This window comes from Octopus bimaculoides, chromosome 23 (genome assembly GCF_046866305.1).
Source record: "Octopus bimaculoides isolate indiv1 chromosome 23, ASM4686630v1, whole genome shotgun sequence".
Classification (NCBI taxonomy): Eukaryota; Metazoa; Mollusca; class Cephalopoda; order Octopoda; family Octopodidae; genus Octopus; species Octopus bimaculoides.
In genome coordinates, this window is record NC_142950.1 from 6,000,553 (window position 1) to 6,027,787 (window position 27,235).

The 27,235-nt window shown below is 36.9% G+C and overlaps 1 long non-coding RNA gene across 1 annotated transcript in view; it reads left to right on the top strand.

Moving 5' to 3' along the window:
- Nucleotides 1-1,213: 1,213 nt before the first annotated feature.
- The window catches only part of LOC149131291 (uncharacterized), a 46,210-nt gene continuing 20,188 nt past the window's right edge, over nucleotides 1,214-27,235 (top strand). Inside the window, exon 1 of the long non-coding RNA XR_016238089.1 lies at nucleotides 1,214-1,264. This is a non-coding gene — a long non-coding RNA (uncharacterized LOC149131291). The remainder of the gene's footprint in view (nucleotides 1,265-27,235) is intronic.

Consider the following 27,235-nt stretch of genomic DNA (forward strand, 5'->3'; position numbering starts at 1 on the left):
AAGTTTTTCAAACTACGACGAATTGGAAGTGTATACAAATGTTAATCAATTTCGACAGAGAATCACTTAGAGATCTGCTGCTTAGTTGATGCGAAGCTCACGCGAGATAGGTATTGTTGACAAGTTAGAGGGGAACAAGATAACTCTCAAACGGTCGCTGGGAAAAGAGATTGTTTTTCTTCAGTTACTTCAATATATAGCTGCGCTGAAGTCGAACTAAATAATCGACAATGGAAGTGAATGGGTTTACCAAGACTAAACTCTGTATCACCTAAGATGGTTGGGAATTTCACAGGCTGTGTAAATTCGAAGAGAAATGGAAACAAGCGTGATAAACAAGGTTTCGGTTCTTGGCTACAAATTCAGTAATTATCTCTCTCTCTCATACACACACACACACACACACACACACACACACACATTGATTGTATCACATTCTATTTTGTAAATTATTTAGTTTATTCTATTTTTGCACCACGCTGTTAAATGCATCAATTAAGCGAAAATCTAATTTAGCAAAGCTTGTCATATAAAGCAAGGCCAAACTAATCGAATTATAGGCCCTGAGCAAAGCAATGCACAGTAGCCTAGATATACATGACCCCAGCATACATAGATTAACATTGAGACCTCAGACCCGTGAGGCACACAGGGTGTCTACTCAGTGTGCCGCACATACAGGACTGAATATAAGTAGATATTTCAAACATATTTATATACACAGGCCTGGTTATGCAACCACGTGGTTTCGGTTTCAGCTTCGCTGTGTGGCACCTTGGTTACATGTCTTCGACCATAGTCCCGAACCGACCAATGCCTTGTGAATGAATTTGGTAGAGTGAAACTGTGTGAAGACCATCGAATATAGATACACACACACATAAATACATACATATATACATATATAATATATACAGGGTGGCCCAAAAGTACGTTTACAGTTACCACGTAGGCACTTTAAATTTCTTTTAAAACATTATATTACATTTAAATTTCTATCTTACAAACTGAAAAGTGAGCTTGACAAAATTAACTAAATTAGCATAGAATAATAGTTTCACATTTTTTAAATAATTTTTTATAATTAAGATCTAAACTTAATATATGAATGCGAAAGAGATAGTTCAACAACCCTGTGTGTGTGTATATATATATATATATATATATATATATATATATATATATATATATATATTCTTCTTTTACTTGTTTCAGTCATTTGACTGCGGCCGTGTTGCAGCACCACCTTTAGGACCTATTCTCTGTAAGTACACGTCCTCTTGTTGTTTGTTATTGATATTTTTTAATGTTCATTTATTTGATTTGATTATATACATAGAGATTGTTTTCCAAAATGGAAGCGAACACCTTTCTCCATGTGATCGGCTTGAAAATTTGTTAAGATACTTTTCCTATACTTCTTAACATGAAACCAAGGGTAGCCTTCATTCACAAATAAATTTAATTATCCACCAATGCGGTGTTGAGCACTCATTCCATCGTCCTACATTTACGTACATATATATAAATACACACACACACACGCACACACACACACACACACACACACACACACACACACACACACACATATATATATATATATATATATATATATATATATATATATATATATATATATATATATATATATCGCTAGCGATTACAAATTCTTTTTTTTCTCTCCTAGTTTCTTTCTGTGTTCCTTTCTGTGGAAGAGCGTAGGCTCGAAACGTTAAAGACTTCTTCACTTCCTGAGCGTTAAACTAATACATCTGTTTGTTGTCTATACCACCTGTCTTCGTCTTTTGTTTTTTTTGTGATTTCTCCCCTATAATATATATATATATATATATATATATATATATATATATATATATATATATATAGCTATAACTATATCTATATCTATATCTATCTATCTATCTATTTATCTATCTATCTATAGATAGATAGATAGATAGATAAAGATAAATAGATAGATAGATATGCATGTATGCCTTTGTGTTTGGCCCTACCCACCATTTGACAACCGGACTTGTTATTCATTTTTTCATGTCCCCGTAACATAGCAGTTTGGCATAAAGTTCCAAACTTTAAAAAAAATGAAACCTCTGAAGAGTGTGCCCTCAACATGGTCGCAGTCCAAATCAGTGAAACAAGCAGAAAAAGGAAATAACAATAAAAGATGACAATTAAAACGAAACAGTAATATAAGAAGAAAAAAATTGAGGAAAAAATGGCTGTGAAGGGATGGGGGGGGGGGGGTTGTCGTTTGATCGTTGGACAGCAGGTCTCGTGATAGTTTTTCCGACATTTGCACTGAGAGTTCAATTCCCGCCGATGTCGAGTTTGCCTTCCGATCTTTCGTGGAGGAGATCGATGATTGGCGGAAGTGGAGCAACATCGAATCGTATGCCTTGCGGTGTCTATGGAATACTCTTCCATTTACTCGTAAATTTAATTAATAAGTGGAAACTCTGGTAATGTTGATGGGTCTGCTGTCCATGCGTGGTGTGGTGTTGTATGGTGTGGACGGGGTGATGTAGTTGATACGAAACAGTGGTAATGGTGATGGTGGTAGTGGTAGCGGCGGTATTGATGGTGGTATCATGGTGACGGGGATGGTGGTGTTAGTGACATTGGTGGTGGTGCAGGTGGTAACGGTGTTGTTGGTGATGATGATGATGGTAGTGGTGGTGTTGATGGTTGTGGTGATGGTTGAAGTGATAGCGGTGGTGGTGGTGGTTGCGGTGTTGGTGGTGACGGTGGTGTTGGTGGTGAAGATGGTAGCGCGATGGTGGTGATGATGGTTGTGGTTTTTCGTGGTGGGTATGTGGTAGGGATGGGTTCTAGTGATGGTCGTTGTGGTGGAGAGATCTGTGTTAATAACAAGGCAAGTTACGGCTTTCGGAGTGAAATGAGGTTGCGAGCGGGGGGGGGGGGACAAATCGTGGTCAGTAGGAACATTAAGGCGTGGTGGGGGTGAGAGAGAGAGAGAGAGAAAGATAGATAGAGAGAGAGAGCATGAGGAAATTGATAGGAGGAGCTGGAGGAGGCGAGTCACACTATGGAAGTGGAGGAAGAGGAAAAGGAATAAGAATAAGGAAGAAAAAAGGGGAGGGTCTAAAGCTAATGAATAATTAATCAGCCAACTCGACAAAGTTTCACACAAGCACGGAGTAAGAATCAGTTTTTGGTCAGCCTCGTTTCCACTTCTTTGCCGTCAACACATTTCTTTATCTACACCCCCACCCTATCTCTCTCTCTCTCTCTCTCTCTCTCTCTCTATCTATCTATCTATCTATCTTTTTCACATCCTTTCTCTAACGCTTTGTCATACCCTGCTTCTGTTTGTTTGTCTTCTCTCTCTCTCACTCTCGCTCTCTCTCTCACACACACAGACTCACTTTCTTTGACTGTGTCTTTCTCTCCCTTTGTCTTTCCCTTTCTCTCTCGCATACTTTCTCTGACACTCAGTCATACACTATTTCTCTCTCTCTCTCTCTCTCTCTCTCTCTCTCTCGCTCCCTTTCGCTCTTCCTCCCCCCTCTCTCTCTCTCTCTGTATCTAATCCACACTCTCACACTCTCTCTATATATCTATTTGCTTATCTCTCCCGCTATAACTTTATTTCTCTCTCTCTCTCTCTCTCTCTCACACACACACACACACACACACACACACACACAAACACACACATGCATACGTACACACACACACACACGCACACACACCACATACCTCCTACTACTACTACTACTACTCCCCTCTCTTTTTCTCCCACTATTCTGTTGTTGATTTTTCGATGTCGCTATTTTTTTACGTGATTTCCCCTTCATTTATTTTCTAGAGGTTTCTAAACATTGCCCCTCCCCCTAATCCACATTGTCGCCACGGCTCTCGGCCTACCTAATCCTTCTCCTCTTCACTCCGGTTTTTATTTATTTTTTTCTTCCTTGTGCCGATATTTCTGGGTCGCCATGAGGAATATGTGCGTGTGCGTGTGCGTGTGCGTGTGTGTGTGTGTGTGTGCACATGTATCTATGTAGACACATATGAACATATATATATATATATGTATAGCTATATATATATGTATATATATATATGTATATATATATGTATGTATATATATGTATGTATATATATGTATATATGTCCATATACATTTACATATATTCACACATTCACATGTACATATGTATATATATAAGTATATATGTACATATACATTTACATATATTCACACATTCACATGTACATATGTATATATATATATATATATATATATATATAAATAAATATATATATATATATATATATATATATATATATACATACATGTGTACATACACATATATATATATATATATATTTATATATATGTATATATTCATGCATACATTCGTACATACATTCATGCATACATACATAATAACCACTTACATATAACATAATGTATGTATGTATAACAAGAGGGGGGAAAGGAGGGAGAGGGGGAGAGTGAAAGGGGGGGGTGGAGATAGATAAATATTAAGGAATTAAGAGAGCTATGAGCTATGAGTGACCCAGTTTCTCGCTGGCAATTCATAATTCTAGTATCGATCTTTGAAGTGGCAGCGTGGGGAACAGGGGGAGGAGGAGGGATGTGGGCGAAAGAGGAGGGGTAGTAGGGACGAAGAGAAGACGGAGGAGTACGATGAGGGGGAACAGGGAGGAGGAGGGAGGGAGGAGACGGCAGAAGAAGTACGGGCATCTCTGTATGTATAAACATGTACAGATTTGTATATATATATGTATGTATATGCATGTGTATGTGCGCGCACGTATGAGGGCGTGCGCGTGCGTGCGTGTGTGTGTGTGTGTGTGTGTGTACGGATTGCTTAGAGAGTGCATTGCATGACAGTTTACTCCGCTGATCGATCAATGTACCTTCAGCAACATAATTTCCCAATTCTCAACGTTATCATCATCATAATCATCATCATCATCATCATCGCCATCATCTTCGCCACTACTACTACTACTACCACCACCACCACCACCACTACCACCGCCACCACCACCACCGCCACCACCACCATCACTATTGTTGTTGCAGTTGTTACAATTGCCATACCTATTTCTATTACTACGACTTCTACTATTGTTCATCATCATCATCATCATCATCATCATCATCATCATCATCATCATAATTATGATTATTATGATTATGATTAGGAGTCGTAGTAGCAGTAGTAGTATTACTAGTAGTAATATTACTACTACTACTTCTATTATTTCAAGCACCATCGCCTTTATTATCATCATAATCATTATTATTATTATTATTATTATTATTATTATTATTATTATTATTATTACTATTATTATTATTACTATCAACATTATCACTGCTATTGCTATTGCTATAAATATATCGTCATCACCGTTGCTGTTGCCTCTGTTTGCTGTTGCCTCTGTTTGCTGTTATTGCTGTTGTTACTGTTGTTATATTTGACCTAGATATGGCAATATCGTGTAGTTTCACTTTCACTTTCTAGGCCATATTTCTGCTTAGCTTTGTTTTTGTTATTTTTGAGCGTGTTATCTTCCCTGTTATCATCTTTTTTCGTTCGTATATTGTGTATATGTTTGTGTGTGTATTATATTTCAAATCTATTCATTTATATATTTTTTCTTTGATATTTTATTCATTTGATTGTTCTTACTGTTGTCGTTTTGGTTCTTCTATTCCTCCCTTTCCTTCTTCTTCTTCTTCTTCTTGTTCTTCTTCTTCTTCTTCTTCTTCTTCTTCTTCTTCTTCTTCTTCTTCTTCTTCTTCTTCTTCTTCTTCTTCTTCTTCTTCTTCTTCTACTCTCCCTTCTTATTCTTCACCTTATTGTCTTCTTTTTTTGTCTCGTTTTAAACTTATTTAATTTACACTTCTCTGTGTACATGTGTGTATGTATGTGCGCGCGCGTGTGTCTGTGTGCACACGCACATGTACGTATGTATACACACACACACACACACACGTATATATAAACACACACAAATACACACACATGCACACATATATGTACATACATATGTACGTATGAATGCGTGTATGTACGTATGCAAGTACATATATTTGTATGTATGTATGTATGTGTGTATGTATGTAAAGATACACATACATACATATGTATGTATCTTTATGTATAGAGGAAAGAAATCTGCCTTTCAAAGATTATATATACGCTGATATATATATACACACGTATACAAGCGTATGACCCCACTGCACGCGCAAACACATACATACATTTACATGCATATTTACATGAATATATATAAATACAAACATACATACAAACACTCACAAACGCATACGTATGTGTATAAAAATATATATAGATATACATATGCACGCATATTTATACATTTACATACATCTACACACACACAGATATGTATATATATGTATATATATATATATATATATATATATATATATATATATATATATATATATATGTATATATATATAAATACATATATATAGACACATGAACAATTTACATATGAAAATATATATACATATAAATATATATATATACACACATATATATATATTTACATATGTATATATACATATACATACATATATATATATATATATATATACACACACACACACACACACACACACACACACACATATATATGTATACATGCATATACATATGTGCATACGTGTTAAGGTATATAGATTAAGGGGCGTTTACACGTACAACAATCTCTAAATTGATTCATCTATCGCTCCACTCTTAACACACAATCATGTATAAACACACATATACACGCACAGAAACACACACACGCACACACATCATGTGGCTTAAATATGTGTGTGTATATATGTATGTACGTACGTACGTACGTACGTATGTATGTATGTATGTATGTGTGTATGTATGTGTGTATGTATGTATGGATATATTTGTACGAGTTGTGAGCGTGTGTGAATGCATGTAGCTATAATTTACTATTTGATAATTCCTCATTCATCCAACCACCTGCTTTCCCTGTTCTCCTTCCCACCCCCTTCTCCCACCTCTCTCTCTCCATCTTTTTGCCTGTCTGTCCTTCTCGTTCCTCTTCTCCATCGTTCATCTTGTCGCTCTCACTATTCTAGGAATCTAAGATACGCACAAACGCATACAAACACACATATATATATATATACGAAAAACATATTTATGAATTCATGATATATATATATGAATGTATGTAATACACGTATGTGTCCAGCATGGCCGCAGTCTAATGACGAAAACAAGTAAAAGAAAATACTATATATAAACACACGCACACACACACACACACACACACACACACACACACACACACACACCCATACGCATACACCTATCTATTTATTTATATACATATACATATTTATATAAATTGCCTTTCAACCATATGGTTCCGGATTCAGTCCCACTATATGGGACCTTAGGCAAGGGTCTTTGACTATAGCTTCGAGGCGACCAGAGCCTTGTGAGGTGGATTCGGTGAACGGAAACTGAAAGAAGTCCGTCATTCACACACACACACACACACACACACACACACACACACACACATGTATATATATATATATGTGTGTGTGTGTGTGTGTATCTATGTGTGTGTGTCTTTACGTCTACGTTTGTCGCCCCATCACTGCTTGACAATCGGCGTTGGTTTGTTTACGTCTCCGTAACGTAGCGGTTCGGCAAAAGGACCAGCGCGGCGGCGGTCGTCGATCTGCCGTGTACAAAGGCCTTCGTCGCGATATCGACTGCGAGTGTGTGTGTCCGTGTGTTATGCCCCCCCCCCCACCCACAAAATCGTCGTCTAATTCGCTTATCCCTACATTTACTTCTATACACGCTCAAGTTTAAATCTCTTGAGCACTATTAAGTGTACTCTTTACGGAGAATATCTGATTCTCATTTATGAGCTATATACATATATACATATATATATGCATGTAATTAATAACGTTTCCTTAACGACTAAGAACTTTGACTTGACACAACGCATGAGTCAAATATTTATATAATCTTAAGACAGTTAAATTTCGTTTCGAAGTTTCGCCTCGGAGGGCTTGTCAAACGCTAACTATGTGGAGTGTGCTGTAGCGATATTATAGTCGCACTTTAAAGTGGCGAGCCGTCAGAATTGTTAGCGCACCGGGCAAAATGCTTAGCAGCATTTTTCCCGTCTTTACGTTCTAAGTTCAAATTCCGCCGAGGTCGACTTTGCCTTTCATCATTTAGTGGCTGATAAAATAAGTACCAGTTGAGCACTGGGGGTCGATGTAATTGACTTAACTCTTCCCCGAAATTGCAGGCTCTGTGACAAAATTTGAAACCAATATTATAGTCGCACTTGGTGTCAAACTGAAGTAACTCAAGCAGTGGCGATAGTAGTAGTAGTGGTGGTAGTAGTAGTAGTAGTAGTAGTAGTAGTAGTAGTAGTAGTAGTAGTAGTAATAGAATGGAATTAACATTGAATTTTTAGGAATTAGAATATGTACGAGATAAAGGAATTTAGCAAAATAGATTGGGGTTAGAAGCTGTGGATATAAAGACTGATATATTTGATGTAAGAAAAGTAAACTTTTAAAGGTAAAAGGATGACATGTTCCACCAACAATGAATTCTTTCTTTACTGGCGAGAAGGGCCGTGAAAACATTTAGGACAATACAATTACAAAAGACAGTGAGGGTTTACATAGAGATTTGTAAACTATAAAAACAAAGATACCAGAGGGACGATGCAGACCCTGCGCGCAGATAAATTTTTAAAATTAGATTCTTTTTTTCTAATCCAAAATTATGATCGAAGTTAAAGTAAATATGGTCAAAGAAGTGAAAAAATAGTTTTTATTTTTCATTTCCACCGAAGAACTATGCGCGTTGAAGATGCTACATATATTTCAACGGGTTCTCGCGAAAACGTTAGAATAGGAATTGGCAAAGAAATTTGAATGTTATTTTAAGGGGCTTGGAATTAAAATTAAGAAAAAATAACATAAAATGAAGATTCTTCTCCAATTTTTCACTGAAGAATCATGCGTGTTCAAAAACTTTCTATTTCAATAGTTTTACAGTGAAATGTTAAAATACGAGTTGACAAAGAAAATCAAAGGTTGTTTTGGAAAGTTCAACATACAATTTGCACATGGCTAAATGAATGATTATGAATAATCAGGGTTATGAAAAAGAAAGTGAACATAATGAAATACTTATAAAAAGTATTTCATAGAATTTGAGTGTTTTCAACGTCTTTCAATAATGGCAAGTGAATCAAACGTGCTGTAGTTCGTTGGAGGATATAAATAATATGACCACTTGCTTATCGGGAAATTTGTAAGTGCGAATTAAAAAGATGTTTTTTCAGTATCACCATTATAGATATTTATATTCCGGTGAAATTAAGAAATCAACTCGTAAATAAACGAAACTCTCGAATCCATCACTGTAGACACAAACACACATGCACACACACACATATATATGTATGTATTTATGTGTGTTTGAAGATAATCAAACCAGATTTTTATCATGTCGAGCCGCTCACCCAGTGAGTGTTTCTGTGAAATTTGGTGAAAATCCGTCCAGCCGTTTTCCAGTAATTTTGCAAACACACAGACAAATAGACAAAGACGCGTGATTACAATACTAGCAATTTTTAACAAGATCTTAACAAACCAAAATCACCAATAGGGAAGAATCGCCACCTGGGACAACCAAGGAACCCCACACATCCCGGGTCACTCCGTTCACCAGGAGTAGTATGGTAAGTGTTCCTCCATACTCTTCAGCCTACAGCTACCAGCTTCGAGTAGGCTCACTCACTTTGACCATCCTCGCTACAGCTGTAGTAGTAGCTGTAGTAGAGATAGTAGAGGTTGTAGAAGGATAGTAGAGTAGTAGCAGAAGTCGTAGTAGTAGTGGTAGTAGTAGTAGTAGTAGTAGTAGTAGTAGTAGTAGTAGTAGCAGCAGTAGTAGTAGTAGCAGTAGCAGTAGCAATGCCGCCTGTCCTGGGAATCGGACCCATGATCAAGCGGTCGTGAGTTCACAACCCTAACCACTGGGCCATCTGCCTAGTGGTTATGGTGTAGTCTCGCTGCAGGAGACAACGAAAATGGTTTAACTACAGAAACATGTAACTGTTCTTTATCTGTATTTCTTTCTCCCCTCTATTTTTTCTTTCTGCTTCTGTGTGTGTGTGTGTGTGTGTGTGTGTGTGTGTGTGTGTGTGTGTGTGTGTGTGTGTGTGTTTTATTTTGGATTATTATGGGCGAAGGAATGGTGGCGAGCTGGCTGAATCCATTGTGGATTATAAATCATTACGTTCTATCATATTCAATGACGTCATGATATGCTATATATTGTGAAGGCGCGTGGCCTAGTGGTTGAGGATGTGGTTTCGGTTCCCAAGGCGGCTGTGCGTTGCGTTCTTGAATTAAATTCGTTTTGCACCAGTTTTACTCAGCCTTTCGACCAGGAGGAATTCTGGCTTGCTCTCCTAGTCAGCGGTGTGGCATCATCCGAAAGTTAAAAACAATGCAAAGCGCATTGTGACCAGCGATGTATAACATCATCCGATGGTCTGGTCGATCGCGTGATCAAATAATATATAGTACGGTAATATTTTAGTAGTGTATAGCATAGCATAATATAACGTAATATATAGCATAATACTAGAGTATAGCATAGCATAAATAGTATCCTATCATAATATATATAGTTTATTACATATTATAAATTCATAATACATTTCATGACACTAAATTTTATGCTCTTCTGTTCAATTATGTCTTGCAATGTCATATGACGTCACATCATGGCCAATTATTTAATTTTTACGTCTCTGTAACGCCATTTTACATTAATATATTCCTCCCTTAATAGATTTTAGTTCGACAGCCAAATACCATAACTACAACATAGTCATTCTTCCAATAACGATTACCAAAACATCATTACCAATAATCAACACCACCGACACTAACTTTGAATTCAAAATTTACTAATTTACACATCACCTCGTACAAGCCGCCTTTATCAGTTAAGCAGGCTATGGTAGAAAAACCTCCTAATTTTATATGGCCATTGTTGAGGTGCTAGTAAAGTTAAAACGATGATAATGATATTTCCATGTTGTGGCTCTCCGTCGGTTACGACGACGAGGGTTCCAGTTGATCCGATCAACGGAACAGCCTGCTCGTGAAATTAAATGTACCCTTAACGTAGTTCTCGGGGAGATTCAGCATGACACAGAGTGTGACAAGGCTGATCCTTTGAAATACAGGTACAACAGAAACAATGAGAGAAAATTGTGGCGAAAGAGTACAGCAGGGTTCGCCACGAAAAAGAAGTAGATTTAAAAAGTGGAAGGTTGAAAAACCGGAAAACGAAACGGACACTGGTGGAAGCAAAAAAGAGAGAATTAGAGTTATTTTTTCCTTTGACCGTAAAATATAAGGCTGAAAGGGTAGTGACCTCGAGTCTGTGGCACGGCTGCTCAATCCGCTGAGGGTGGTACTTTCCAGTTCCTCAACAGGAACTTAGCTATATGTTTGACACCGCTGAAAATTTCAGATCTAGAATTCAGCAGTGTGAGAAAGTTCTCAGATCTGAAAGGGATCTGAGTTCTTTCAGCTACGCATAACTTACATTATTTTTGATTCGTTGACATTTGGTGTGATTTTTCGACAATTCTCCAATTTATTGCATGTGGTGTTGTGTTCGACTTCAAACTCGATACGTGGCTAGCCAACTTAGTGGCTTTACTTTTATACACACACACACACACACATTATATATATATACGACGGGATTCTTTCAGTTTCCGCTACCAAATCCTCTTTGTCTTTGGTCGGTGCTATAGAAAATACTTGCTCTAGGTACCGCGCGGTGGAACTGAACCCAGAACCATGTGGTTGAGAAGCAAACTTCTTACCACACTGCTACCGCTCTCTCTTTCTCCTTCCCTCACTCCAAACCTTCCTTTCATTCTCCCTCCTCTTCTTTCCTTCATTGAGTCTTTATTCTCCCCACAACCCTCTCTCGTTCTCTGTTTTGCTCTCTTTCTCTCTCCCCTCTCTCTTTCTTTCTCCCTCTCTCTCTCTCTTACACACACACACACTTAGTTTTTAACTGACACTCTACCTCACTCCTTTACATCGACCGCCTCTCTCCCTTATCACAATCTTTCTGTCACCTGTTTTCTTCTTTCACTCCTCACTCTCATCTTCTACCCCCTAACTTTCCCCCCTTCTTGCATTAACTCTCCTTCCTCCCGCCATCCTCCACCTCATCCTTCGTCCTATTTTCTCGGTCCTACTCTCCATAACAACTCTCCCCTACATCCCTCACACACACATTCCCCCACACACAACAATGTCGAGACAGGCAGACAGACAGATACACACGAACACACACGCAAGCACACACACAAGCACGCACAAAAATACACACAAAAATACACACACACATAAATACACAACTACCGCCACTTCTTAAGCTGTCACACATCTCCAAATCTGAATTAACACCAGCACCGCCACCGCCCTTCTCTTCCCCCTACATTCACTCCTTTCACCACCACCCTTCCCGCGTACCCTCACCACCTATACTCATACTCACATTACCCATCCTCCTACTCACCCCACCCCCGACACTCACACTCACACTCTCATCACCGTCCCCTCCTCCTTATCCTCATAGCTAACACTCACATCGTCTGCCACCCCACCCCCACTGCCCTTCCCCTTCCCCCACTACCAATACTCATACACCCCCACCCAATCCCTCTCCCTCCTACTCTCACCATTAACGCTCACGCCTCTCGCCACCCTCATCCCCTTCCTAGTTCAACAGAAACCAATCAAATATATTTGCTCATCGATTTATATTATTGTATTATGTATTATGTAGAATCTATCGTTACATTAACGGAGTACTATCGGAATTGTTGTTGTCGGTGCTGTTGTTGTTGTCGTTGTTGTTGCTATTGTTGTTGTTGTTTAACCCTAGTTCAGCTCTGATACAGCAAACCCAGTTGTTGTCAGTCGGGGTCTATTTGACCCTGAAGGGTTCATATGACCATTGCGGATCCATATAAGATTTTGTTGTTAAAGTTTATCTATCTATATATGTATAAGTCTTTGTCTCTCTGTCTGCCTGTCTGTTGCCAATGTATTCTCAAACGGCTCAACCAAATCAAATCAAATTTTACATGGTAATAGTAGTATCAGACGCCGTGAGTGTCAACTTGTTTTTTGTTTATTTTTTTTTTAATTTGGATTAAAACAATACAACCTTAGCACTGGTTCGGTATTACATGTCAAAAGTGAAAGAATAACATCTATATTGTAATGGGATATAATATTGTTTCGCTTTTATTCTTTCTCTTTTAATTCTAATTATATCCTAATGTGGGCAACATTACGCATCGGCAACTTTCTGTCTTTACGGCCATGACAGCAAAATGGTGTGCCAGTGTATGTGTGTTGATTGACAAAACAAACGGCTGGAGGTGAAACTCTTGACAAAAAACAATGAGGTGACAGGTCCAAGGTATACAAAAATACATATTTACCGTTCAATTACCAGTTAATAATTATCGCAGTAGTTACAAATTTACCGTTAAATTAGCAGTTCACACATGTGCTTCTATTTGGTTAATTTGCATGTATTTGATTAATTTATTCTGCATACATGTACCGAGAGAGATTCTTTGGAGTTTGAATAGATGTAACATAAGCAAACTTTGAAAGAAATATTAGCCATTTTTCATACTTTCTACGGATAAGCAAATAGAAAATAACAGTTGCTACTCAAGGACAAAAATCGTGTTATATATTGTTATATTTATGACTCCCCAAATATTATGCTGTTCTGATTACTTCTAATATGTACAATCTGTTGTAGTCAATGATTCACTCGTTATTCTGTATTATGTTATTTTTTGCAATAGATGTTCTACCTAGTTTCACAAATGTTATACTTGCATATTATGTATTTAAAACGTCCAAAATACATGCATATTTATACGTTGCGTACATGATTTTACGAACAGCTTACATTTTCAAAAGGTTTTCAAAGGACAGCAAGTTGAAATTATGCAAAAGCTGTGTATTTGCAAAATATTTAACACATTCCGTGGAAAAGCTACAAAAGTACATAATAAGCATTATTGTCCATATTCACAGCAAAAATTTGAAGAACAAAGTTTTTTGTGTAGATATGAGGAGGCGATAACACCTTGGCATTTTAACTTCCAGTCAGTAATACTTTTGTTGTTGTTGCATAAACCAAGATATACAAGCATGCAGTGTTATAATAAATAGGTTAAAGTTGAATACCATACTCTCAGTAAGCTGACTTCAAAAGGTAATAGTGGAATACAGTGGAATATATGAAGTAGAATAATGAATAGCGGAATAAGTCTATATATAAATACATATAGCGTATTAAATATATATTGATGTCACATAGCGTATTTTGTGTATTGATTAGATTTACCAATGAGAAAAAAGGGGAAAATATTTTGGTCATCATAATTTATGAACATAAATACATCAGTTGAGCATAATGAGACAAAGGAGACAACAGAATGAACTTTCGAAAACCCCAAAAATGAACAACAGAACGAATCCAGCCCGTGTCGAATAATTAAAGTCTCGTATCAAATGATTTAGGAAGTAAATCATTTAAAGCGAAACAAATTCAACAGCTTCAGATAGTTAAGTGTGACTCACAAAATAAAAAGAATATTTATATGAATGCATGTGGCGTATTATATGTATATATATATATATATATATATATATATATATATATATATATATATATATATATATATATATATATATATAATACGCCACATGCATTCGCATAAATATATATATATATATCAAAATAAGCAACAAGGATATCCAGAGGTAATGCAGTACGATCGTTTCATGCAACTCCATTTAATTGAACAATTAAACAATTACATCAATTTAAAATGCAGAGCAATCCTCAGCTGCACAAAGACATAGAATTTAATTAAATTAGAATGGACACATTAGTATAATTATACCTAAAATCTCCAAGAAGTTAAGGAGATAGACAGAGAACATACTGTCTCCACTCCAGCATAGAAGTTACTAAGTTATTAAGAATATATAGATTGTTACAGACTCTGCCTGTCACTGATTTTTTTTTTTTTTGTTTTTATGGGGTCAGTTTTAATTTATAGACTAGTTTATCAAATCCTTGTATATCTAAGCCTGAGAGAACAGGGGGCAGTATCTGTTAGGGGTAGGGCAGAGGGAGCAAACAGAAATCATAGTTGGTATAGTCATAAAAATCAAGATTTATTAGAAGCAATATCTTCGTTTGACAGCCTTCTATTTCCACAGTATCTTCTTAGCGCTGTGGCGGCGTGGGTTTTGTTTAATCTGTCGTGTAGTCATATTGGTTTCCCTTTCCTTAAACATAACATGACATCGACTACATATATATATCGAAACAGTAAGGACTTCTGGGATCTTTTTTAAAACGGGGGCCACATTTTTCATTAATGTTTTACGTAGTGTTTTTGGTACCGAAAGACTTTCAAACTTCGTATACTTATCTATTTTGTGTTATAGAACAGAAAAATATTTTTGTATTCAAATTTATTTCATGTAAAAAATTGTCTTATTTCGATAATTTCAACCAATCACTGACGTCCATTCAGCCGATATACATTAAGTGCCGACTACATAAACAAACGATTCTTCGTTTTATTTGCTTTTTTCATTTTAAATTTGCTTTAACCCTAACCCTAACCCTAACTCTAACCCTAACCCTAACCCTAACTCTAACCCTAACCCTAACCCTAACCCTAGGGTTAGGGTTAGGGTTAGAGTTAGGGTTAGGGTTAGGGTTAATTGTTTCAGAATCGTTTGTTTATGTAGTCGGTACTTAATGTATATCGGCTGAATGGACGTCAGTGATTGGTTGAAATTACAGAAATACGACAACTTTAACATGGAATAATTTATGGATTTCTTTTTTTTTTAAGAAGACTAAGAGAAAAAGATGTTTTATATGACACATTCTACCAGTGTTCCAAGTTTCAAAGTGTTTCGTTAATGAAAAATGTGGCCCCCGTTTTAAAAAAGATCCGACTTCTGATATACTTGAATGAGGAATGAAGGCCACGAATGACCCGTATTTTTTTGCCTGTCCTAATTGTTGCTTATCCTGTACGCCTTTGTATCGTCTACCTGTCCGAATGTTTCATTGTCCTCTATTGCGTTTTTGTTTCATTTTATATATGTATATATATATATATATATTGATAGCAACTGCGTGAGAGCAGCTCGGAATCGACGGGAGAGACGAACGAACGTTAGACTATGTGGACGCGAGCACTTCCATCATAAATGCTTCAATTATAAATGAATCAAAATGTGTCACGTGAAGCATGTATGAGTCTTTTTTTTTATTACTTGGTCAGGGAGGGTAGGATAGTATCATTGACACTTTATACTTTTCAAGGTTTACAAAACTGGTGGAAAGAAATAAGGAATTTATTTTCAGGTCAGAGTTCTGATTCGCTCCTTTACAACAACGAACTCCTCTAAAGTACCTCAATGTGCAGTAGAGGAGTGATAGTGTTAAACTGGGTAATGGATTAAATCTAACGCAAAAGAACAAAGACAGCAAGGAGCCAGAATATCTCGTCCAACGTTATCTCGTTCTAACAATCCCGCCAATCCCCGGCTTTGTGGCTTAGTGTTTTGTTTGCATTCACACTAAGACAGTGGAATAACGTGGGGTGTACAGGTTGTACAGATCGCACCGAATGGTCACTTTATACACGTATGTATGCTGTAGTTGATGTCATGTTATGTTTAAGGAAGGGGAAACCAATATGACTACACGACAGAGTAAACAAAACCCACGCCGCCACAGCGCTAAGAAGATACTGTGGAAATAGAAGGCTGTCAAACGAAGAATAGACTGTGAGTAACATGTGAAATGAAAGTGAGTGGAAAGATGAAGTGCATTGTCGGTTATGTCTTCAATATTCTTCCATACTTGAGGTTGATGACTGTAATAGATGAGGATGCGTGTTCGCTAGTAGCCTTGCAGTGGACCAATAAAAATGTTATCAGATAAAAAAAGCTGTCATTTTTTACAGTAGATGTAATGTGCTAAAATATTTTTCTCATTCATCACTTCCAGTAGACAGCATGCACAATTGTATTCATGAATTATTGGTCTTGACCGTTTGGCTATGGTCAAAGTGTTTAGGTAAGAGATTTATCAATGGTTTCTCCAGCCGACGTAAACAGATGCGTCATTTCGTTGTCATTTATTAAATGTCATCTTTTTTTTTACGACACAAGTACACCAAATATGTTACGTACACAATAATACAGGTGTAGCATATTATAAAGACATAATATATTGTTATTATATACACAACAACACAGTTTGGAGTATATTATATATACTATAGAACAGTGTCACGTGAGTATACAAGTGTTATATACATATGAGTACATGATACCATATAGTATTATAGCGCATATGTACTGTACTTAACGTTATAACACGTTGTATCATATAATTATTTACACTTATAGTACATTGTACTAAATTATATACACAGTAGTACATTGTATTATATTATGTAGAAATACTACATTGTATATACTGTAGCATAGTGTGCCGTGTATTATATGTTATATAGTTTTGTGTTTACTATTGTCTATATATATTGTCAAAAACCAGCTGTAGTTATTTGAAATACACTGTTCTACAACGACCAAGTTTTATTAGAAAGTGAAAATAGTTTCACACTTTCAAATTGAACCAAAATTACAAAGTGTTGCATTACGGGAGTGACGAAGTCTGAATAATGAAGGTAATGTTTCTCCGAATTAGTCTGTATTATAATAAAGAAAACCTGGTGGTTATCTACTATCTACCAAATAAACCCTGTTTTTGGCACAACAACTCTTTATTACTACTAAAATAAACTCGGAAATGAGGTCGGGTCGCACGATTTTGAGGTCATTTTTGGGCAATATTTCGATTTGCTTCTAATGTTTCACTTTCGTCCTCTGTTTCATGCATGCGTAGGATTCTACTGTGACAAACCTTTATGAAAATGTACACATAAATATTGTATCAAAATAAGCCACAGCCCCAAAAGTTTCATTAAAAGACACCCATTTTTCTATGTTATGAGGAAATACAATCACTCTCTCTCTCTCTCTCTCTCTCTCTCTCTCTCTCTCTCTCTCTCTCTCAAATGTACATTCACACTCACACATACATAAAAAAGATGTATACATAAGTATTTATGTACGTGGATATGAAAGATAATCTGTGTGTGTATGAGAGGGCCACTTACACATCCATGCAAAAAATACATACATGACAACACACACCACTCATTCACTCTCTCTTTCCCTTTCTCTCATGTGCACACACACACGCACGCACGCACACACACACACACATACACACACACACACACACACACACACACACATCTATTTCATATACTCGTACATACATCTTTCACTTCCTCCTCTCATTCACTTTCTGCTCTCACTTCAAAGCAAATATCGCCTCACCATCACCAAATGATTTTGAAGACTACAGAATAAATGATAATCAGATGAGGCAATGTCCGGCGAATATAGTGGGTGGGGTATCGTTTCCCATTGAAACTGCTCCAGCCTTTGGAATGTCATCCTCGCTGTATGTGGCCGAGCATTATCCTGATGGAAGAACACCTTTCGTCTTAAATCCAAAAGTGGTCGTTTTCCTTCTAACGCAGGTATAGATGAATGGTTAAATGACCAAATCCAAGTTTCTCTGTTAGTTCTTCAACAGTTACGATGGGATCAAAAAATAAACCCAAATACTAAGCGAACAAAGATGAACCATCACACTTCCATTGCGCGCGCGCGCACACACACACACACACACACGCACACACACACACGTGCACGCACGGAAAAATACAAAGCCCACCAACGCCACCGGATCATTCTATACATCTGTGTAATTTTTCGCGCAATTCCAATATTGACCGTGAATCCCAAGACAAGAAAGAATCGGCCATGTCAAATTTATATGTATAGATTACCACATTACACTTTATATTTGTGTGTGTGTGTGTTGTACCATGTGACATTTCATATAACATAGTACCATATAACACAACATAGTATAAGTTTCACGTGATACTCTAATGCACCACGTGACACTATCAACTCATTTAGGTTTAATTCTCAGGAATATTAGTTCTGTTACCCAGTTTGATGATGACATGATCGTAATTAAGTTTAATTATTGTAATTGATGAGGTGGTAGTTACATCACATAACAATCGTATGCGAGGAGAAGGAAGAGGAGGAAGGTGTAAAGATAAACGATCGAACTGGAATGTGGGAGGGGCGGAGATCGATGTGAGTGGGAGGAAGATGTGTAGGAGGAAGTAAAGGAATAGGGTAGGAGGCGAAGGGAGGTAGGATGGTGATGTGTGTATGAGGAGGAGGAGGATAGGGAGGAAAAGGGAAGATACGAAGAATGTGTGGGGTGGAAAGAAAAGGAGGCGGAGGAGGAGCAATGTGTGAGTGGAAGGAAAAAGGGTTAGAAGTAGAAGTTGGAGAAAGAGAGGAGAAATAGAAGAAGAGGAGGGAGAGGAGGAGGTAAAGAGAAAGACAACAAGAGGAAAAAGAAAAACTGGGAGAAGTTGGGAAAGGAAGAAGTAAAAGAAGAACGAGGAGGTAGTTGTTGGGTGGAGGAAGAGGAGGAAAGAAAGATATAAAGAAAGAACAAAAAATAAATAAATAAATGAATAAAAGAATGAATGAAATAAAGAAAGAAAGAAAAGAAAGAAAGATATAAAGAAAGAATTAAAGAAGTTAAAGAAAGAAAGGAAAAGACAGAAAGAAAGAAAGAAAGGAAAGAAATCAAAAGAAGATACTATTTCATTAAAACTTCTCAGAAATTAATCAGTTAATTTTTTTTTTTTTTTTTGCTATATTAATTTTTGTATTATTTAAACATAATGTTGTTCTTGCTGTGGTGGGTCATCTTCTTTTGTTCTTTCATTCAAGTATTCGTCATTGTTAACATTATTCCTATTATTATTTTCATCATCATCATCATCATCATCATCATCATCATCATCATTAGTATTATTATTATTACTATTATTTTATGTATACCTTTTGTTATATATATATATTTATCCCTCCTGTCTTTGTAATTTTGTAACTTGCTTTCAATGTCGTGTCGTCGTCTTCGTTCCTCTTCGTTCGTCTTCGTTCGTTGTTCTTCGCCGTCGTCTTCGTCATCTATTGTTGGCAAATCCATTAAAGCAAGCAAACTAATTGTTTTGTGTGAATTCGGTACGTCTCACTTCACACTTGCCATCTTTGATTGATAGAATGGTGCCTTGCATATTTTGATAACAGTAAAAACAATACGGTCACATGTTCTACGACGCACAAAGAAACGGAACGGAATAGAATGGAATCATGGAACTGCCGTGATGCCAGCTGTAGAAGAGTCAATCGCTTGCGAAGAATATCAAGGAGACGTTTGAAGAATGTATGTGTGTGTGTGTGTAGGGGAGAACAAGAGAGGGAGGAAGGGAGATAGGGGAGGGCGAGAGAGAAAGAGAAAGAGAGAGAGAGAATAATGTTTGTTTATATGTCAAGTGTTATTTATTTCTGAAAATAGTTTAACATAAATTGAAGGATTACTCAATACTTTTTAGTAGAGTTCATGTTTATTAAACTTTTACAAGAGATGGGATGACGGCAGGTTCGAAGTTTCGGCCTGCTAGCCTTCGTCAGACTGTGTTTCATATATATATATATATATATATATATATATATATATATATATATATATATATATATATATATATATATATATATACGTTCGCTAACATCGAACAGTGAAAATGAGATTGCTCATCACCGCATTGGTGGATGAATATTCTTTTTTGTTAACAAATTAAATGTATAAATATGTGTGTATTTATGCATGTATATATATATATAGTAAAAATAGATACATAAATGTGGATTTAGCGATACAATGTACAATAAGCAGATAAATAAATTGAATATAATAGCTTGGGCTCGATAACGTGTTATATATAATGATTGACCGTTGACTGAACACTATTCAATTTTTTTTTCTCCTTGTCTCCGTATTCTTTCTGTTGAAGAGCGTAGCTCGAAACGTCAAAGACTTTCCGTATTCCCGAGCGTCATACTAATATATACTTTTGTTATTTACACCACCTGTCCTCGTCTGTTGTTATTATTTGTATATTCTCCCATATATATATATATATAGTCTCCTTTAGAGAGACTTAGAAATATTAATAACTCTCTCTCTCTCTCTCTCTCTATATATATATATATATATATATATCGTTTGTAGAAAACATAAATCCGAAAGCACACTCTAAGATGTAGGGCAGTGTATATTTAAATGTGGGTGGCCGTTTATAGGATTAAAACAAAATACAAGTGAACGAGAAAATTAAAGGGGAGTAAGTAACGTATTCAAGAGTTGTTTCTGGGAGTTCGGAGGTCCATTATAATGTTGGTAGACGTAGTTCACCAAAATATGCAGCCTATAATGGAAGCAAATAAAACTGGATAAATCGAGCCTCCATCATCAGGCTAGAAACAAAATGTTAGCTTTCAGATCGTGATGCAGACAAGTTTAAAGGTGGAATATTCGGTCACTCGTAAAGACATCGGAGTCTAAGTTCGAATCATTTCAGCGCTATAACTGAAACAAGTAAAAGGCAAAAGGTAAAGACAAGACAATGCATTTACATGAAAGAAAAAAAAAAGACAAAAAAGAAAAGAAAACGTTGAACCAACAGGCTTTCCTATTTTATTGAACGGAGGCAACCATTTCCACACGGTTTATCTTTACAGAGAGACAAACATGAAACTTTATTACGTTGCCCTGTCTCTTATAATATCTTTGAAATGGACAACGAACATCAATAATTTCACTTTTAGTTCTAACAAACTTGTTGTTTGATGACAAACACACTCTGTTGATGAAGAATTCTTGAAATACAAATTCAAATACATTGAAAATGTCGTCATTAATACACCAAACGATAAAATAATGAAGATCTAGGAGAGAGAAAGGAGGGGAGAGAGAGAGAGAGAGGAAGATATATATATATATATATATATATATATATATATATATATATATATAGAGAGAGAGAGAGAGAGAGAGAGAGAGAGAGAGAGAGAAAGAGAGCCAGAGAACTAGAGTGGGATTTTCACTAAAATACCTTCTGTTTGATCATCTCTTTTATAACAACAATAAACGAAAGCAATTTTTAAAAGGGATCATTTTGCTATTACTATGATTGGTCCGTCATCTCTTCGGAAAATATGGAGATTATCATCGTCACCATCATAATTGGCGTTGCTCTTGTTGTTGCTTTTATTATTATTATTATTATTATTATTATTATTATTATTATTATTATTATTATTATTATTATCATTATTATTATTATTATCATCATTATTATTAAGGCAGAATCGTTAGCACATCGTCTCTTTACATTCTGAACTCAAATCCCAACACGATAGCTTTGTCGTTCATCCTTTCGAGGTCGACAAAATTGAGCTTTAGGATCGATGTAATCGACTAACCACCTTCCACCAACATTTCCGACTTCGTTCCCGTAAGTAGAAAATTATATCATTATCATTTCTAGGACGGCGAGCTGATAGAATCGTTAGAATCGAAAAAAATATCCTGCAGAGGCTACTGAAAAGGAGACCTTAAAACTATGATATGACTCACGGTCTGCTACGACGACGAGGGTCCCAGTTGATCCGATCAACGGAACAGCGTGCTCGTGAAATTAACGTGCAAGTGGCCGAGCATCCCACAGACACGCATACCCTTAACGTAGTTCTCGGGGAGATTCAGCGTGAGACAGAATGGGACAAGACCGGCCCTTTGAATTAAAGGCATAACTCATTTTTTCCCGCTGAGCGGACTAGAGCAACGTGAAATAAAGTGACTTGCTCAAGGACACAGCGCGCTGCCGGGAATCGAACTCACGACCTCACGATCGTGAGCCGATTACCTTAACCACTCATCCACGAGCTTTCAGCTATTCTATACATGTGACAGCAAAACCTATCTTCAGTTTTCTGCACAGTAAACAAAAGCAGTCCTTCTCCCCAGCTCTTTGCTGAAACCGGTAAAAGAATGTAGAAGAATGGCTGTTGATATCGTAGGACGACACCAGGCGGTGTTGGTGTGTCGGTTAATGAGATCGACGCATTCTTATTACCAGGAACGAGTCATGAAACCGAACAAAAAAATACCGAAACCTAACCTCAGCTGGCGAAGGTAATGGGAGTCACCGACAGCAGTAACTACAGCAGCCAGCACTAAACGACCAGGAAGTACCACTTCATAACAGTACAATCCCATCTACTTATGAGGAGGGAGGACCAGCAAAAAAAAGGTCGAAGAGGAGAAGAAGACTTCCTAAAAAAAAATGAACGTAAGCTCGCCAAAGGGGAAGAAACAGAAAGAGGTTATAGAGTTGCAAGGTAGATTACAACTCATGCGAAGAAGAAACTCTCTCTCCGCCGAGGAAGAAATTATATCTTATGAAGGAGAACCAATTTCTTGCGAAGTGGAACCAGCTGATGGCATGAAAGAAATTTAATCCGTAATAATTCGCAAGAATAACAAAGTTTTCATAAACTCATGCGATACACATAAGGAGAATATTAAAACGAATTGAAAGAAATTGGATCAGATTTTTAACATCATAAAAAAAAGACAGAATACTGTTTCAATTTCCAGATAGATGAACCTGACGAAACGATGAAAAGCAAAGACAACCTCGGCGGAATTTGAACTCAGAACGTGAAGAAGAACGAAGTGCCGGTGAGCGTTTTGATCGGCGTGCTAACGATTATTTCTTTATTGCCCACAAGGGGCTAAACATAGAGGGGGCAAACAAGGACAGACAAAGGGATTAGGTCGATTACATCGACTTCAGTGCGTAACTGGTACTTATTTAATCGACCCCGAAAGGATGAAAGGCTAAGTCGACCTCGGCGGAATTTGAACTCAGAGCGTAGCGGCTGACAAAATACCGCTAAGCATTTCGCCCGGCGTGCTAACGATTCTGACAGCTCGCCGCCTTTTTTTCTGATTAGGTCGATTACATCGACCCCAGTGCGTAACTGGTACTTAATTTATCGACCCCGAAAGGATGAAAGGCAAAGTCGACCTCGGCGGAATTTGAACTCAGAACGTAACCGCTAAGCATTTCGTCCGGGGTGCTAATGATTCTGCCAGCAAGCCGCCTTGAAATACTCTTATGATATCATATCGATCCAAACTGGTATTTTATTTTAGCGAACCCAGAATGTTAAAAGGCACCATTAACCTCGTGGGGATTTGAACGTGGAAAGTAAAGCTATACCGCAATGTATATTGCCAGCGACTTTTGTCAATTCTGCAAAATCCATCGCCATTAGTAGCGGCACGCGATAATAAATTATATCGCAGCCAACCAGCTTCACATGTCAGCTTCAATTAAGTTATCAGCTCAGACACAATTTAAGTGAGTCACATACACAGACATCGACTTGTTCACATGTTACGATGGTTGATGGATGGATTAGTTACGGCTTACGCATGTCGCATTTAGTGGTGAATAATAAATACATAATGAAACAGACAAATATTGAGAGTAAATGGTCTAGATTGCAGCCAAGTAGGACAGTAAGGTGATAATATATGTATGTAAAAGTGTGTGTGAGTGTGTGTGTGTAAGCACAAACACACACACACACACACACACACACACACATATATATATATATATATATATATGGGAGAATATACAAATAATAACAACAGACGAGGACAGGTGGTGTAAATAACAAAAGTATATATTAGTATGACGCTCGGGAATACGGAAAGTCTTTGACGTTTCGAGCTACGCTCTTCAACAGAAAGAATACGGAGACAAGGATACATATATATGTATATATAAATATATATACATATATATATTCATATGTATATATATATTTGTATATGTCTGTATATTTGAATATATATATATATATATGCATATATGTGTATATATGTATATATATGTATACATATATCTACATATATACATATAAATACGCGCGCACACACATATATATACAAATTTTAATTCGAGATGGATTGAACAGGTTTCATTAGGAATTCTACAACGCTTAATTATCAGTTGTTAATTGCTGAGTGTTCGATAAATTATACGCAATTTTGTATCAATGTGGCTAAACAATCACTGTATCCATGTTCACCCTCGGCTGACCAGAGTCACAGTACTGCTGTGTCGGCTTTAGTTTCTCCGCACCAAATACTATTTTTAGTATTCCTCTGACAAAAGAGGAACAAAAAATTACAAAGAGAAACGCGAGGAAAACTCCGGAGACAAATTAAAGGAAATAAAAAAAAAATACAGAATAAAAACCTGCATATTCATTCGATCTTTAACACAAACGTGTTTGGAAATTTAGGAAAATAGAAAAATGAAGATTTAAAGATAATGCATAAAAAGATAAACCGTCTCTTGAATCTGTTGCCATTCCACTTCAAAGAAAACCAGTTCCACTTCCTTAACACTGCATGATACCAAAACTGTTACCTTGCAGGCATGATTTTAATACTCGGAGAATAATGTACCGTGATAATATTTATTCTCCGGTTAAGTTCCGCCGAGGTGGACTTTGCCTTTCATCCTTTCGGGGGTCAATTAAATAAGTACCAGTTATGCACTGGGGTCGATGTAATCGACTTAATCCCTTTGTCTGTCCGTGTTTGTCCCCGTCGATGTTTAACCCCCTCCCCATCGTGGGCAATAAAGAAATAAATATTCTCCGATTTGATGCGATAATTTTTAAATACAAACAAATGACTTAGATATGTTTCGACCCAAGATTGGCCCAGGCCATATCTAACTTAATAGCACCACCTGATAGGATTTGCTAAATCCTTTTTAAGTCAAGTTTTGTGCTATCATGGAACATTCAAGTAGGGAGTTATTGTTGAGTGAGCAGCTATATCTAGGTATAGGTGGCTTGTCTGGTATCCCTTGAGGAAATTTGTCCAGATTCCGTTTGAAGGTGATGGGATCTTTTTCCTCCTTGATTTGTTTCATGGCAATGTTAAATTAGGACAGAGCCTGTTGAGGGAAAGAAATTTGTGTTGCAGTGTATTTATATGTTGTGATCCTGAATTGTGTAGGGGACGTATGGCACGTGATTGTAGCCTTGGGTGAATTCCGACACTACTGTTAAGGCCATTGTGCGGCGCCGGAGAGAATAAGGTTTCAAATGTGTGTGTGTGTATATATGTATATATATATCTGTGTGTGTGTGTACAAGAGTAGTCCGGATCTTATCTACTCCATTCCTTAACACACACACACACACACCGCATTCTTTTGAGGGCCAAGAATTCCACCACACTACATGGACAAATTTAATTGTCGAACTGGAGGACACCATCCTTTCCGAATTGAGTATCTGTCTCACAGACTTTGGCCTCCTTTCTCTTATATTATTCTGCACCAGTTACACTATTTATGGTTTCTATAGTCAAAGAGGACAAAGATCTTGGCTTTCTCTTCTTTTTTTTCTTCTCGTTCCATTTTTTGCATCAAATTTCTTCACGTTTTTTCTTCTGTTTTTCTCTCTCTTTTTTTTTCTCATGTTTTCTCATGGACCAGCGCTTTCTTTTTAAATACAACTAACGTTATGAACTGTGCCTAGATGTTGCTTGGAGATTCAAAGCATGCTGTATAAATCTGCCAAATTATTGTATCTTAAAGAATGAAACAATTATTCGCTCTTTTGTAATTGTGTATATTAAATTATATATATATACTCTTTTACTCTTTTACTTGTGTCAGTCATTTGACTTCGGCCATGCTGGAGCACCGCTTTTAGTTGAACAAATCGACCCAAGAACCTATTCTTTGTAAGACTAGTACTTATTCTATCGGACTCTTTCGCTGAACGGATAAGTTACGGGGACATAAACAAACCAACATCGGTTGTCAACAGGTGCTGGTGGGGGACAAACACAGACAGAAAAACACA